Raw genomic sequence first — 14,532 nt, 5'->3', positions numbered from 1 at the left:
ATGAACGGTAAGTTTGGGAGGTCCCCCCTCTTACCCAGCACCCCCAGTAGTACTTTTGCTTGGAGAGCAAGAAGTTAGATTGGCTTGGGAAGCGTAGCTTGGGTTTTAAATGTGGATCATGTACAGTATGCAAATGGGCATGGCAGCCCAAGAAGGAATTTGTTGATTGTAAAGGCAACCTAATGTTCATTAAGTCACATATAGACTGTAATACGAAGTTTGTGGTATACATGATTATATGTAAATGTGATAAGATATATGTAGGTAGTACAATACGTCCGCTAAAGGTCAGAATCTCCGAACACTGGAGGGCAATTAATCTAGAGGATGATCGTTATCCTATAGCATCTCATATGAAGGTTTGCAATGCACAGGCTAAACATTAAAAAATTTTGGTTTTGATCATTGTGTATCAAACCCCCGTGGTGGTAACAGGGAACTAGCCCTCAGGAGAAAGGAATCATATTGGATTCTGAGACTTAGAGCTGTAGAACAGGGTCTTAATACTGACTACGAAATGGAATATTTTCTAGGAGACACGTAATTAACATTTAGAGATCAAGTACATGTTAGGTTGGGTGGGCTACTTTCTATTTAAAAAAAAAAAATTCTCTAGTTCAACCATCAGGCAATGTGTAATTATAATTGGTATAAATAGACCTAGAGTTTAATAGATAGTACTGAGATGCGAGCACACCAAAGGCAAAATGGACAGATATTGATTGGGCTATACTCTAAACTATTGTTTTTGGCCCTTGGGAATATATAATATTATTAGAGGTGTAGGTTCTCTTAGGTCTAACACAATTGTGATTTAAAAGACGATTAGAATTAGAAGAGTTGGAAGTTATTAATAGGGACACTAACACATTGTCTCCATACCTTTATAATTATAGCATTTTGGAGAATCTTTCCGCTGAGTCTACCATAATTTATACAGAAACTGTGACTGGGGTTCCTAATTTAAGAGGCGACATGGAGCCCCGATAGTATGAATAATAACACTTTTATAAATAAAATTTCGGACTTGCGGAGTCCGTCCTTTATTTTTACTATAGGGAACACACAGACGGTTTTACGCTGTCGTCCGTCTTCTATTTCTAATGTTATGAAAGCGGTATAAAGCTCCGACAGCCGAAGAGTCTCGGCTTTGATATTTGGTGTGACGGACAAAGGAGCGTACTCGCTTGGAGGAATAGACGAATTTGAATACATCGATTCTAATGGCAAATTAGAGATACGAAATAGCGATAAGACTTAGGAGGGGTAGCAATTGAGACTCTATTTGTATAAATTCAGTGGAGAGTTTGAGAACTAACTTTCAATTTTATCTCAGCAGAAGTTCATATTAAGGCTAATAGAGAACAAGGGCCATAGTATCAATTCAACAAGTGGAGCCCTCTTGAAAAGTAGGGTTGCTGCATGGATTGAGATTATCTGGAGGCTTTAGGGAGTGCCAGAATAGGAGGAGGGGAACTGTCACTAGAATGGTGTCACTTTTGAAATATGCCTGCTCACAGAAGTGGTACTTGCTGTAAATATGAGTCTGCTCACCCTGGGGTGCTTAAAATTATAAAGGACACAGAAATAATATGGATTGAACACATTATACACTACAGTTGGGTTCCCACTGCACACGTATTTTAATTTAATTTAAGATATTATGATGGTAATTATAAGATATATTAATAGAGAGTGTATGTTAATACTGTTGTAGGAGGTCCTGACGAAATCCAGGGGTACTCCCGTGATGAAACACGTGTTGACGACGGGACGGATATAATTTTTCATATTGTTTGGATGGAGTGGACCACATATGGACATTTATAAATACTTGGGACTCAGATTTGAAACTGTGAAGCAATTAATATTTCAGTGTGGAAATTTGGACTATTGGATAATTACTTTTTTGAATTTAATGTTTGTATTAATATCTTTTCAATTTTGATCCAATGTAATTTTTCTATGATTATGCGGAATTTGGATGTAATATTATTTGTTTCTATCTATTAACTTGGTGTGTAATTTCTCTTTATTTGTACACGTGTGCGAATACCTTTTTGTCACTCTTGTTGGAGCGCTTCTTGGAGTGTGCAGTCTCTATCTCGAAAATTGAAAAAACAAGCTATTATTGCTCTAGGTGGTGCTCCGGGGGAGGCTTAGCCGACAGGGCCCTGCGTGCATGTTCTACCGCAAACCACGGGGTCAGGTTGTCCAGTGGCATCCACTCCTTCAGCCAAGTCTCTAAGAAGTCCATCACTTGCGTCTCCTCCACCCCTTCCGGAAAGCCCACAAACCTCAGGTTATGGCGCCTTGACCGATTTTCGGCATCTTCAGCACACTGTTGAAGTTCATGTGTTCCGGTAAGGAGAAGACTGACCTTGGCTTTCAGGTCCCCCACCTCGTCCTCTACTGTAGACACCGGGTTCTCTGCCTCAGTCACTCAAGTAATGATGCCACTCAAGTCCTGGTGAAGTAGTGATGCATCTAGCCGTATCTCCCCAATCTTGTTTTCCACGCTGTCTGGGAAGTGTGTATTGCCTATAGGACCTTGTGTGTATTGCCTGTAGGACCTTGTCCGTATCACCCGCACCAACAGCCGGGGTTCACCTCAATTTTCCCCCTGGTCTCCCCCGGGTGCAGTGAACCTGTCTATGCGGGATTGAGAGGTAGGTGCCTCCTCATGGTAGGTCTACCTCTCTAGCAGTTAAATATGGCACCAGGGTTCCTGCTGTCTCACCACTAGATTGCCCCTTCTCTAAGCTGCAATACAGGACTTGTGTCGGCTCGCCTCTTTAATAGCTGTGTTGTTGATCCGCCACATCGGTCGCCTTAGAATCCTACCTTCAGGGCAAAGTTCAGGAAAAAAGACAGGGCCCTGTGTCTGTGGCTTCCGTGTCCAGAGTTGTCCCCTTAGGCCCTCCCTGCAGGCGAAGCCTCACGGCTCAGTTCCGTCCATCCGCATGCGGGCACCCACTTTTCCTGCATCCCTTCTTTCCCAGGCCTGCTTGTCTTCACTACTTGCAAGCCTCTCCTGGGACCGAGACTTAGCCCCCTGCCGCCATTCAGTCAGGATTCTTGGGCCTGCCCTTGCCGTTCTGTGTGTTCCACTGCCTCCACACTGACTGAGTTTGCAGCGCTGTGCCGCTGTCTCTGTTGAGGCCTCACATCTCTCCTTTTGGCTTTCCCCCTTGGTCAGGCAGCCGTTTGTTCCTCGCCTGGGCCTCCAGATTCTCACACGGCGTTTTTCTACAGATCGCGTTTCATTCCCTCCTCCACTCCGCACGATGGATCTCGTGACCTTGCCCCAAGCCTCACAGCCTTCTGTGCCAGGGTCCAGCCTGCTGCAGGCAATGCAAGACTTCTGTCAGCACGCTGGGGCCCTCTCTCGCTGCACAGATCCGCTGTCCACTTCTCGGCCAGTGGGGCCCCGTCACCACACTCCTTCCTTCGCGGCTCTCTGAACACGGCCTGATAGCCACCGGACCAGCACAAGCCCTCTCCCCGGTCAGAGCAGCGAGATTCCCACACCCATCTCTCCTCCATGCTTCTTCTCAGCCCGGCCCACACCCTCTGTCTGTGAGTTCGCTGCCTACCCTGGGCTAGCACCACCAGCTGTCACTGGGGCCCACCCGAGGCACAGGGCGCCATCATCTTGTGGGCCACCACATCAGGCCCAATCTCCGCCGCTGTTTCGGGGCCCTCCCAGACTCAGGACCACAGTCTCTCGCTGCCAGCGCCCATCAGGTGGGGGCCAGCTTCAATAGCAGGGCACCTACAATCACTGCAGGGCTTTGGTTTGTCAAGGATGATGGAGAGGTCCGGAGCACTCTCAGAGTGTGACCGCCATCTTAACGCCCCAAGTCACACCCCCCAGGGTGGGGATATAAGGGGTGTGACACACCCCAAATAAATGCATTCTTGGCTTGGTAGCTAGATCAGGGGGCCCTGAGTCAGGTCTGCTATGTCTGTCAGTTTTTCTCTCATCGTCATCCAAAGATAAAAGCTAAAGCAAATGACCTCTGATGTAAAACAGGGGATACAGCGAGAGAGAGACTTGGTGGCTGATAACACCTGTGCTCCTTCGCAGCATGGGATCCTTCTCAAAGGAGTCAGAGGGGCCCTGGCTGGGCTGGGCTGGGAGGAGCAGAAGGTCTACATCGACCATCAGTCCTAATCAGTTGCTCCGCCCCCACAGAAGATGCCCAGAGGTGCCTACGTTCAAAATCAACTGTGCTCTCCCACAACGCAAGATCTTTCTTAAAGGAGTCATAGGGGCCAGAGTGGGGCCAGGAGGAGCAGGAGGACTACATCTGCCAGCAATCCCAGTCAGCTGGTCTGCCCCCACAGTAGATGCTCAGAGGTGCCTACCTTCAAAATCACCTGTGCTCTCCTGCAGCATGGGATCTTTCTCAAAGGTATCAGAAGAGCCTGAGCAGTGCCGGGAGGAGCAGGAGGACTACATCAACAAGCAGCCCCAGTCAACTGGTCTGCCATCAGAGTAGGCCTCCTGAGGTGCCTACCTTCAAAATCACCTGTGCTCCCCAGCAGCGCGGGATCTTTATCAAAGGAGGCAGAGGGACCGCAGCAGGAGCACTACAATGACCAGCAGTCCCAGTCAGCTGGTCCACCCCCACAGTAGACACCCAGAGGTGCCTACCTTCAAAATCACCTGTCCTTTCCCGCACCACGGAATCAATCTCAATGGAGTCAGAGGGGCCCAAGTGGGGCCAGGAGGAGTAGGAGGACTAAATCCACCAGCAGTCCCAGTAGGCTGTTCCGCCCCCCACAATAGACACCCTGAGGTGCCTACCTTCAAAATCACTGATGCTCTCCCACATTACAGGATCTTTCTCAAAGGAGTCAGAGGAGCTGACCGGGGCCGGGAGAAGCAGGCAGACTACATCGACCAGCAGTCCTAGTCAGCTGGCCCACCCCCACAGTAGACTTGGAGCAGTGCTACCTTGAAAATTACCTGTGTTCTCTTGCAGAGTGGGACGTGCTCAGGCAAAGAACAGGCCAAGAAGGGTCCGTCTTAGCCCGTCATAGCCTGACAGAGGCCGGGCTCCCCCTCTCTGGTTTGGGCTATTTAATCCGACCCTTATTGGACCTGTGGAGGTTTGTTTTGGTTGCTGCTAATCCAGGACAAATTGGTAGGCAACTTTATCACTTTCTTGTTGTCCTTGATACTGTGAAAGCCTTTTTTATTTCTTTCTTCACTTCCCTTAATACTCAGTCATTTTAGTAGCCATGCGTAAAAGAAAGTCAAAATTCGGCAAATGATTTAGTTTCTCCATAAAAACAATCATGCACCACTATCAATAGAATTTTGGTTTTGGAGGTGTACTTTGTGACGAACAAAACAAAATAAGCGGAGCACAACTGTTCCTTGTCAACAGTTCTACAGGTTGATCTACCTTTGGAGGACCAAACCATTAGAAAATAAATTATGGTGATAGAGGCTCAGGTCCACACCCCAAGTTCTTCGAACATTGTGGTAGAATTATCACCAAGTAATATAAGCTTACCTACTCAAACCTCCTTAGGGGTCCCAGTTTGGCCAGGGACTTTGCCCCAAGTATATGCCTTCTGTTCTCCCCAAACGTAGGTCTGCTATCAATTGCGCAGGAAAAAAACTGATCCCTACTGATACCCCTGATATAACCCCAATTCCTGCTTCTTCTCTTGATCTCTGGGCCACAGTAAAGCCCCTAATAAATGAGCTCCTAGGCATACAATTGTGACCCATTAATGATTGCCTAGCTGTCATAGAGTCTATTTTAAATAGCACTGATAATTCAGTTTTTGTTTTAAATAGAGTGGAGTGTACAGTTAAGATTACTGATCAAGCTCCTCTTTCACTGCAGACTATGCTCCCCCTAGTTTCCAAACCAGGTTTATCATCGAGGGAGGCCTCTGGGATTAATAAAACTACAACTACGCAAGAAGGCACTGGATCCTTTTCTTTAACCCCCAGAGAAGAGCTGGGAAGAGAAATTTTAGAGTGTCTTGAAAAGAGTAATGCTCCTACATTGGTCATATGGGTGGTGATTTTAATATCTTCAAATGTCCCTTAGAGGGGGCCCCGCATGTGGCTGTACTGGCTTTCAAAATGATAACAATGAGTCACTTAATGCATTTACCGTATGGTGACGCACTCAACAAATTGATTTTATCTTTTAACTTAAATGTTTCTTCTAACTGTCAGGAATGGGGAGTGGTTAACCCTACTACATTTACAGGTAAGGGCAAAGACAGCACAATTGATTTTGTCTTACTAACACAGGAACTAGCCCAGTTTTTAGAAGATTATGTCATTTTGCATCCCCTTGGTGATCATAACCCTCCACATTTGAGGTTTCAACAATTGAGCCATTACACATTATCTTTTAAGACTCCCTGTTCTATTAGCTATACAGCAAATAAAGAGGTTTGCTTAAAGTGGGGTGTAATTGATCCAAATAACTCTTTTCATTAATCTAGTTTATACCCATCGTGCAGAGCTTTTGGGTTGCCTCCTTTTTGTAGATGATCCCACCAAAATCTTGGGTGATTTTAGGAGGATTTCTGGTGCTATATCAAGTGGGCTTATTTCAAATAAATCCCATAAAGAGAGGTTGGGGCACTCATGGTTTAGTCATGAGTGCACAACAGCTTTAAAAACTTTAAAAGCAGCCATAAATACCTCTCTGCGTATCGCTAGCAATATCAAAGCTGCTAGGATAAACTATAAACGTGCCCTTCAACAGAGGAAGGATGATATAAGGAGAAGAGCTTGGGATGACCTATCAAAAGCAGCACTGTTAAAGGATACTAGCTAATTTTGGGAAATAGTCAACCACCCTTTTTTTTCCAGACAGCCAACTTCCAGAGGTGGTTTATCATATCCCGACACAAGAATGGGTGAACCATTTTCATAGCATTTTTAATTTGGGCACACAGAGGAGTGCCACTGGAAAGTATCCTGTCCTGCCCCCTTTGAAGAAAGCATGGATAACTGCCCTAACTGATTTACCCTCAGTAACTATACCATTATGAGTGCCAAGAGTGGGAAAGCCCCAGGCCCAGAAGCGGTCCCAAGTGATCTGTTCAAATCAAACCTGTTTTTCGGGCTCCTCTGGTTACAAATGCTTTGAGGGCGGTAGCAAGGAGTGACCTGATCGCCTCATAAAGAGAATGCATGAGTATCCCCATCTTTAGAAAGGGTGATCGAAACTATCCTAATTGTTATCGTCCAATTTCATTTCTCAATTCAATAGCAAGGATTTTAGTTGCATCATCTTGGATAGAATAGAATTCTGGGCAGAGGCTAACTCCTTTTTTAGTCCAGTCCAATATATGGTTTCCACACAGGTTTGGGCACAGTGGAATAGGCCCTACACTTGATACTCAATAAAGACAAATATGTTACTGCAAGGTGAGGGGTTTTGCATAGGGCTTTCATGGACCTCTCCTGTGCCTTCCATCCGGTGGACAAGGATATGCTATGGGTTTTGATGAGCCAGGCTGGTGTTGAGCCCCCATTGTTGAGCCTAATTAGAAGTCTACATCAGGATTCATCATGATCAGGGGATTGCAGTGTGCCAATAAGGGTGATCAGGGGAGTCAGGCTGGGCTGCATATAAGCCCCCTTTCTTTTTCTTGTTTATATAAACTCACTGAAAGCAGCCTTGAATACCTGTAACGAAGATGCTCCTAGGGTTGGTTCTAGTGCAGTCCCTGTGCTGCCTATGCATATGATGCAGTTCTTTTAGCGCACACAGAACTGGCTACAAAGACTTTTAACAAGCTAGTGATTTTATTTCTGATCTTAGCTTAAAAATAAACCACCAAAATCTTTCACAATGTCACGTGGGCCCAGAACTATGAAATCTAAAATGTTTTTATATTGATGGGAACCCTATTGCAAAAGTTACTTCTTTTAATTATTTAGATTTTATAATAGAGCCATGTGGGTGTTGGGACAGGCTCCTGGTGAATAGGGCACAAAAAATTGAGCCTGTTGTCAATGCTATCTTTACGTTTGAAAAACGATTGGGACAAAAGCCAGTCAGGGAGCTCGTCCATTTGTACAAAAGTAAATATCTTGCAGTGGGTACATATGTGGCAGGTGTTTCGGACTATGCCGCTAAGGTGAAACTCCAGGCAGCTGAAAATAGCTTCTTATGTAAACTCCTGTCCGTTCCTAGAGCAACAGCAAGTTTAATTAAACGTATGAAAGTAGGTTTGAGGTTTATTGAGGATCAAATTAATATCGCGCCTCTCTTGTTATGGCTAAAAATTTGGAATACACCAAATTACACTTTTTCTAGGCTGGTACTATCTGATTGTGTTAGTCTGAAGAATATGTCTGCCTTCTGTGGCTATCATATATTAATAAAATACCTTCTCCAGGCTAGGGTGTAAACAGTTGTTTGCTAGTCCCAAATCCATTGACTCCAAGTCAAAAATGCAACTTAAAGAAACTTTTATCTCTTACAGGGAGGCAAAAAGATTGGTAGTGTCCTGGATAATGCCTCAGTAGCCACATATATGAAAACCTCATCAATTGTTGGCCTGGAACTGTATTTAGTTTGGATAGTTAAACCACAGCATTGATTTTATTTTACACAGTTTAGACTTAACCGTCTGTTTCTTAGTGGCCTTTCCTATAGCAGACTCTTGGTTTGCTTCTTTCCCATGTTGTCCCTGTGTTGCTATTTCTGCTCAATCTACCTTACATTTTATACCTTTTTCACCCTATATGAATCTTTGTGGTCGTGTTTTTTGCAACCTATCCTTTATCCAAATTTTCTACCTCTCATAAAGGTGGGTTTCACTTTTTACAGATCATATCATCGAAATTTGCACTGTTGTTCTCAACTTTATTATTGCTGCTATTAATTTGAGGAAACAGTATGCACTTTACACCATTAAATGCCATGTTGATTATTTTTAATTTGACAATTTTATGTTACTGTCTGGTTGAAAAGGTATGTTTTCTGTTTCTATGTGTGCTTTTACGGTCGAAACATTCTGGCTGACTAAAGATTTATTTGACTTGACATTCTATAACGCTGTTCCATCTACAATAAAAATACAGGGCAATTTTAGGGTTTATATGATTATCAACTTGCCTCTTATTTCACTAACTGGGAGGGGAGAGCCATTAATGTTTTTCAGTTCATTTTTAATAATGGATCCTTTGAGTCCGTAGGCACAGCAGAGAGCTGACAGGAGGCCAAAGTTTCACAACATGGCATCTGTGCACGTCTGTATCTGTTGTGCCAATGTCCCAGAATATCGGGATGCATTTGGATCAGCAGAACACATGTTTGAGCTGTTACATGGGTGCGTCATGTGAAATTGCTGTTACAGCAGTTGATACTCATAACAGAAGTCAAAAATACAGTGAACTTACAAACAGCAATACACACGGAGAGTGATGCTAGCCAGATAATTTATAGGGCAAATTAATGTATGGCCATCCCTCTACACACCTGAGGCAAATTCTATCTGCATCCTACTTGTAATGTGCTCCATTAAACATTCAGCTCTCAGATTGTGATCTGTGGGTAGTGTGAGGGGCACACAGTCATTAAGGGGTACTGGGACACAACTAAGGGAGTTGCGTAGTTTACTACTGGTGTCTGTCCCACTATGGATTTCCAAATTGTGTCAAGTACCCCTTTTGCACTTGACTCTCAGGGTAGTTATGGCAAGCATTCAAAGGCTTCTCAGGGCGATATTGTTTTTAAAAATATTTTTTTTTATTGAAATTTGAAAATCAGAACCAAAGTGATGTACATGAAGTCTGTGTCATAACAAAAGACAGTACAGGAAAGTGACCGTTCTCCTGAGTTCACTACAAAGAAAAAAGAGGATAATGTAAACTTAACATGTACATTTATCAAGCAGTTAAGGACATTCATTCTGAGCTGAGAGCACTACATTCTCATCATCCTGGAACTCGAGTTCGAAATATTTAATCCAGCAACCCCATATCTTTTTAAATTTGCGTGGGCAGCCTATGCTTCTTATGTGACCTATTCAGAAGCCATGCAGAGGTCCATTCCCCTCCTGCATTAACCCAGGTTCGGCACCTCGGGGCTCCCCAGTACTTGGCCAAGTCTCTCTTTGCAATCACTAACCCCAGGTTACAAAATAACAACTTTGCTCAGGGGAGGTCTACATCCGTGGGGATACCTAGAAGGATACATTCGGGATTTTTCAGGAGTACCGCCTCCACTACCTTACCCAGCTCCTCCAAGATTGTTTCCCAAATGGAGTGTATGGTCAGGCATTAGCAAAGTGTATGAAAAAAGTCTCCTCTCCTTCCTCTGCAGCGTTAGAAATCAGAGGACGTTGCTCTTCCCATTTTATGGAGGCGCATCGAAGTCTTGATTTAATTGCGACTTCCCTGGATCATTAGGGCGGCCTCCCAGTCTAGATCTTCCATTTCACCAATTTCCACCTCCCATGTGAGCCTCAGTTTCTTTAAGGTGTCGGGTATGTCCTTGATTATGGTTTATATATAAACAATATTGCTTTTCCGTAATTTCCTCCATCAACAGTCTCCACTCTGGAGGTACATATTCCGGGAGGTCTGTCGCTATAAATCCCGCTCCTCAGGCATGTTTAAGCTGCAAATACATAAAATATTGTACATCATGGAATTGGTATTCATTCTGGGGGGAAGAAAAAGACAGAACGGCACCTCACTTTAACAAGTAACCCACCTTGGAAATGCCCATGAAGTCCCATGTCTTAAACCCCCTCAGCTTCCCTAGTTCCTTAAAACTATTCCCCAACCATAGCGGAGTTTCCTGGGTGATTTTATTTGCCTGTCTTATGCAACTATTTCATTTATGCCACGCTAGAATTGTAGCTTGGGTCGCCGGTAGGTGTGTCCTCATCCCCCCCCCCCAATAAAGATAATGTAGGATGCTTGTAGAAATATATTTTTTTCCATTGCATATGTGGGGTGTTCACTGACTGTGTTTCCATTCATTTATGGCGAGCAGGTATGAGTCCCCGCAATATGCCTAATATCTGGGAGTGTAATGCCTCCATTATATGCATTTTGTTGAAAACTTTGAAGGGCTATTCTAGGGTGTCTCTCATTCCATAACAACTTCCAGAGTTTGTCTTCAGTTTTGGCAAAGTTCTCATCTGGTATGCTACAATAGAAATTCTGCAGGGCATATAGGAATTTCAGGAGGGTGATCATTTTGAACGTAGCTGCCTTACCCAGTATCGTGAGAGGCAAGGCTCTCAAGTTTGTCAGTATGGTAATTACATTAAGGTTTATACTTCTCTCTTGTTCTAGCGTAGCATCAATACCCATGTATTGGAAGCCTCTCTTGACACTCTCAATCTCCCAGCAAGTCTCATTAAATCTTCATGATCAGTCACCGGATACAGTACTGACTTATCTCAATTAATAATGTACCCCGAATGAGCACCATCATTTTCAAAGGTCTGATACATTCAAGTCATAGGGTGGGAAAGGTACAGAAGGATATCGTCCGCATACAACAACATTTGTTCCTTGCTAATCTGGGATCCCTCTGCTCTGAAGCCTCTTAAATGCTTGGGTGTACACGGACTACACATGCTAGGGGTTCCAACATGAGGGCAAATAGTTAGGGTGAGAGCGGGCAGCCCTGTTGGATTCCCCTTCTAATGAGGAATACGATCCATAAGACACAATTGACTTTTACTGCTGTGGTGGATTCTCTATATAAAAGTTCTATCCAGGCCAAGAACTTTTGTCCCAGAACCAACTTCCTCACGACTTGCATTATAAAAGGCCAGTGAACCGCGTCAAAGGCCTTCTCTGCATCCAGAGAGACAAATACATGTGGGTCTGGGTGGAGCCTACTGAGATTACCCCTAGAGGAGCAAATGGGCATAAAGCTGGATTGGTCCTTATGAATTAGAGGAGAGATAACACCCAGAAGTCTAGTGGCCAAAATAGTGGCCAAGACCTTAGTTTCAATATTAAGGAGCAAGATTAGCCAGTATGCACTGCATTGTGTGGGCGGTTTTCCAGCTTTATGTATTACCACAATCGTGGCTCTACGTAGATCATCTGGAAGGATGCCCTCCAGCAGGACTGTGACATAAAGCTTATGTGGATAAGGTTCCAGGAGGTCCAGCTTTTATTTCAAAAACTCGACCAATGTTGGCCATTGGGTCCTGTGGTATTGTCCGAGTTCTGTTTCGTCACCGCCGCTCGCACTTCTGTGAGAGAAAGCTCCTCGTCCAGGGCCTGGCTCTCTGCCGCTGAGAGGTGGGCATGTCACCACAGACAGGTATTCCTCAAACTGATGTTGCCCTGCCAAGGGTGGATCTTTGTAAAGGGTCTCATAGAATCAAGCAAACTCCTCTGCTATCTCACTATCTACTGTGCATATCCCGCCCTCCCTTACTTCAATGTGCACCCATGGCACAACCACGTCACAGCGACCCAGCCATGCCAGCAATTCACCTGCATCGTAGAGGCAATGCTCAGTGGCCAGAAAGTAGGTGTGTGTCCAGTTTGTGATTAGCTCAAAGTATTTAATGCGTAGAACCTCGATTCTCCTCTGTGTCAGGGGGGGTTCAAGCAGGTAATATACTCTTTTCTGCCTTCAGGAGGCGCTTCTCAAGGTCCCCCAAGGTTCCCTAGTTGAAACCCCACCCCCCCCCTTTTTTTTTTTTTACCTGTAATTATGTTTTGTGCCCTGTATCGGATCACTTCCTTATAGGCCTACCATGGCGTCACCACAGAGGTGAGTGAGGGCCTGACTTAGATCTCTGCAGAGGGGTTACTTCATTGCAACGGTAATGGATATCCTCCCCGCCGAAATCTAAATACCATTATTTTTTATGGTATTTAGATTTCAGTGGATGGGATATCCATCACAGTTGCGACAGAGTAACCCCTATGCCGAGAACTAAATCAGGCCAGTCTTTATTTTCCTGGAATTAGAGTTCTGTTTCTAACCTTGTCTCTCAAAAGACTGTCTCATCCCTGAGGTCCCATGCGTTCAGTCATCACCCCCCTCTCCTTTCTGTGGATCTCCCTCCCAGAGAAACATAAAGAGGGGAGTGATCAGACAGACCCCTGGCCAGTTAGTTCACCCCACTGATCATCCCTACCCCTAGTACCAGTGCAAAAGTATGGTCTAGCCTGGAAACCACTTTATGCATCCTGGAGTAGTAAGAGTAGCCCCTGTCAGTTGGGTGATTGCAACACCAAAGGTCAATTAGGATTAGGATGTCTGCAAATCCGGCCAAGGACTTAGCTCTTAGGGGTGCAGAGGATGATCCTGATCTATCTAAGGCTGGAGACATCACATTGTTAAAATCTCTTCCTATAATATGAAATGAGGACTCAGTTTCCAACAGAATTTCAGCCACTGCATTTACGGTCATTTGTTTTAGTCAGGGGTCGGGGGTGCGTATACACTAACTATAGTGACATCACTTACCCATAAACCCTGGACCGCTGCAGAAGTCCCGTTAGGGTCTATCCAAGATCTTTGTATTTGAAAAGGGGGTATCTTTTGGACCAGAATTGCCACCTCTCTTGTACTGTAGGTGAATCCTGCGTGAGCGAGCACAGTATACAGGGAGTGCAGAATTATTAGGCAAGTTGTATTTTTGAGGATTAATTTTATTATTGAACAACAACCATGTTCTCAATGAACCCAAAAAACTCATTAATATCAAAACTGAATATTTTTGGAAGTAGTTTTTAGTTTGTTTTTAGTTTTAGCTATGTTAGGGGGATATCTGTGTGTGCAGGTGACTATCACTGTGCATAATTATTAGGCAACTTAACAAAAAAAAATATATACCCATTTCAATTATTTATCATTACCAGTGAAACCAATATAACATCTCAACATTCACAAATATACATTTCTGACATTCAAAAACAAAACAAAAAAAATCAGTGACCAATACAGCCACCTTTCTTTGCAAGGACACTCAAAAGCCTGCCATCCATGGATTTTGTCAGTGTTTTGATCTGTTCACCATCAACATTGCGTGCAGCAGCAACCACAGCCTCCCAGACACTGTTCAGAGAGGTGTACTGTTTTCCCTCCTTGTAAATCTCACATTTGATGATGGACCACAGGTTCTCAATGGGGTTCAGATCAGGTGAACAAGGAGGCCATGTCATTAGATTTCCTTCTTTTATACCCTTTCTTGCCAGCCACGCTGTGGAGTACTTGGACGCGTGTGATGGAGCATTGTCCTGCATGAAAATCATGTTTTTCTTGAAGGATGCAGACTTCTTCCTGTACCACTGCTTGAAGAAGGTGTCTTCCAGGAACTGGCAGTAGGACTGGGAGTTGAGCTGGACTCCATCCTCAACCCGAAAAGGCCCCACAAGCTCATCTTTGATGATACCAGCCCAAACCAGTACTCCACCTCCACCTTGCTGGCGTCTGAGTCGGACTGGAGCTCTCTGCCCTTTACCAATCCAGCCACGGGCCCATCCATCTGGCCCATCAAGACTCACTCTCATTTCATCAGTCCATAAAACCTTAGCAAAAT

Source organism: Pleurodeles waltl, chromosome 10 (genome assembly GCF_031143425.1).
Source record: "Pleurodeles waltl isolate 20211129_DDA chromosome 10, aPleWal1.hap1.20221129, whole genome shotgun sequence".
Taxonomy (NCBI): domain Eukaryota; kingdom Metazoa; phylum Chordata; class Amphibia; order Caudata; family Salamandridae; genus Pleurodeles; species Pleurodeles waltl.
This window is presented reverse-complemented; position numbering follows the sequence as displayed.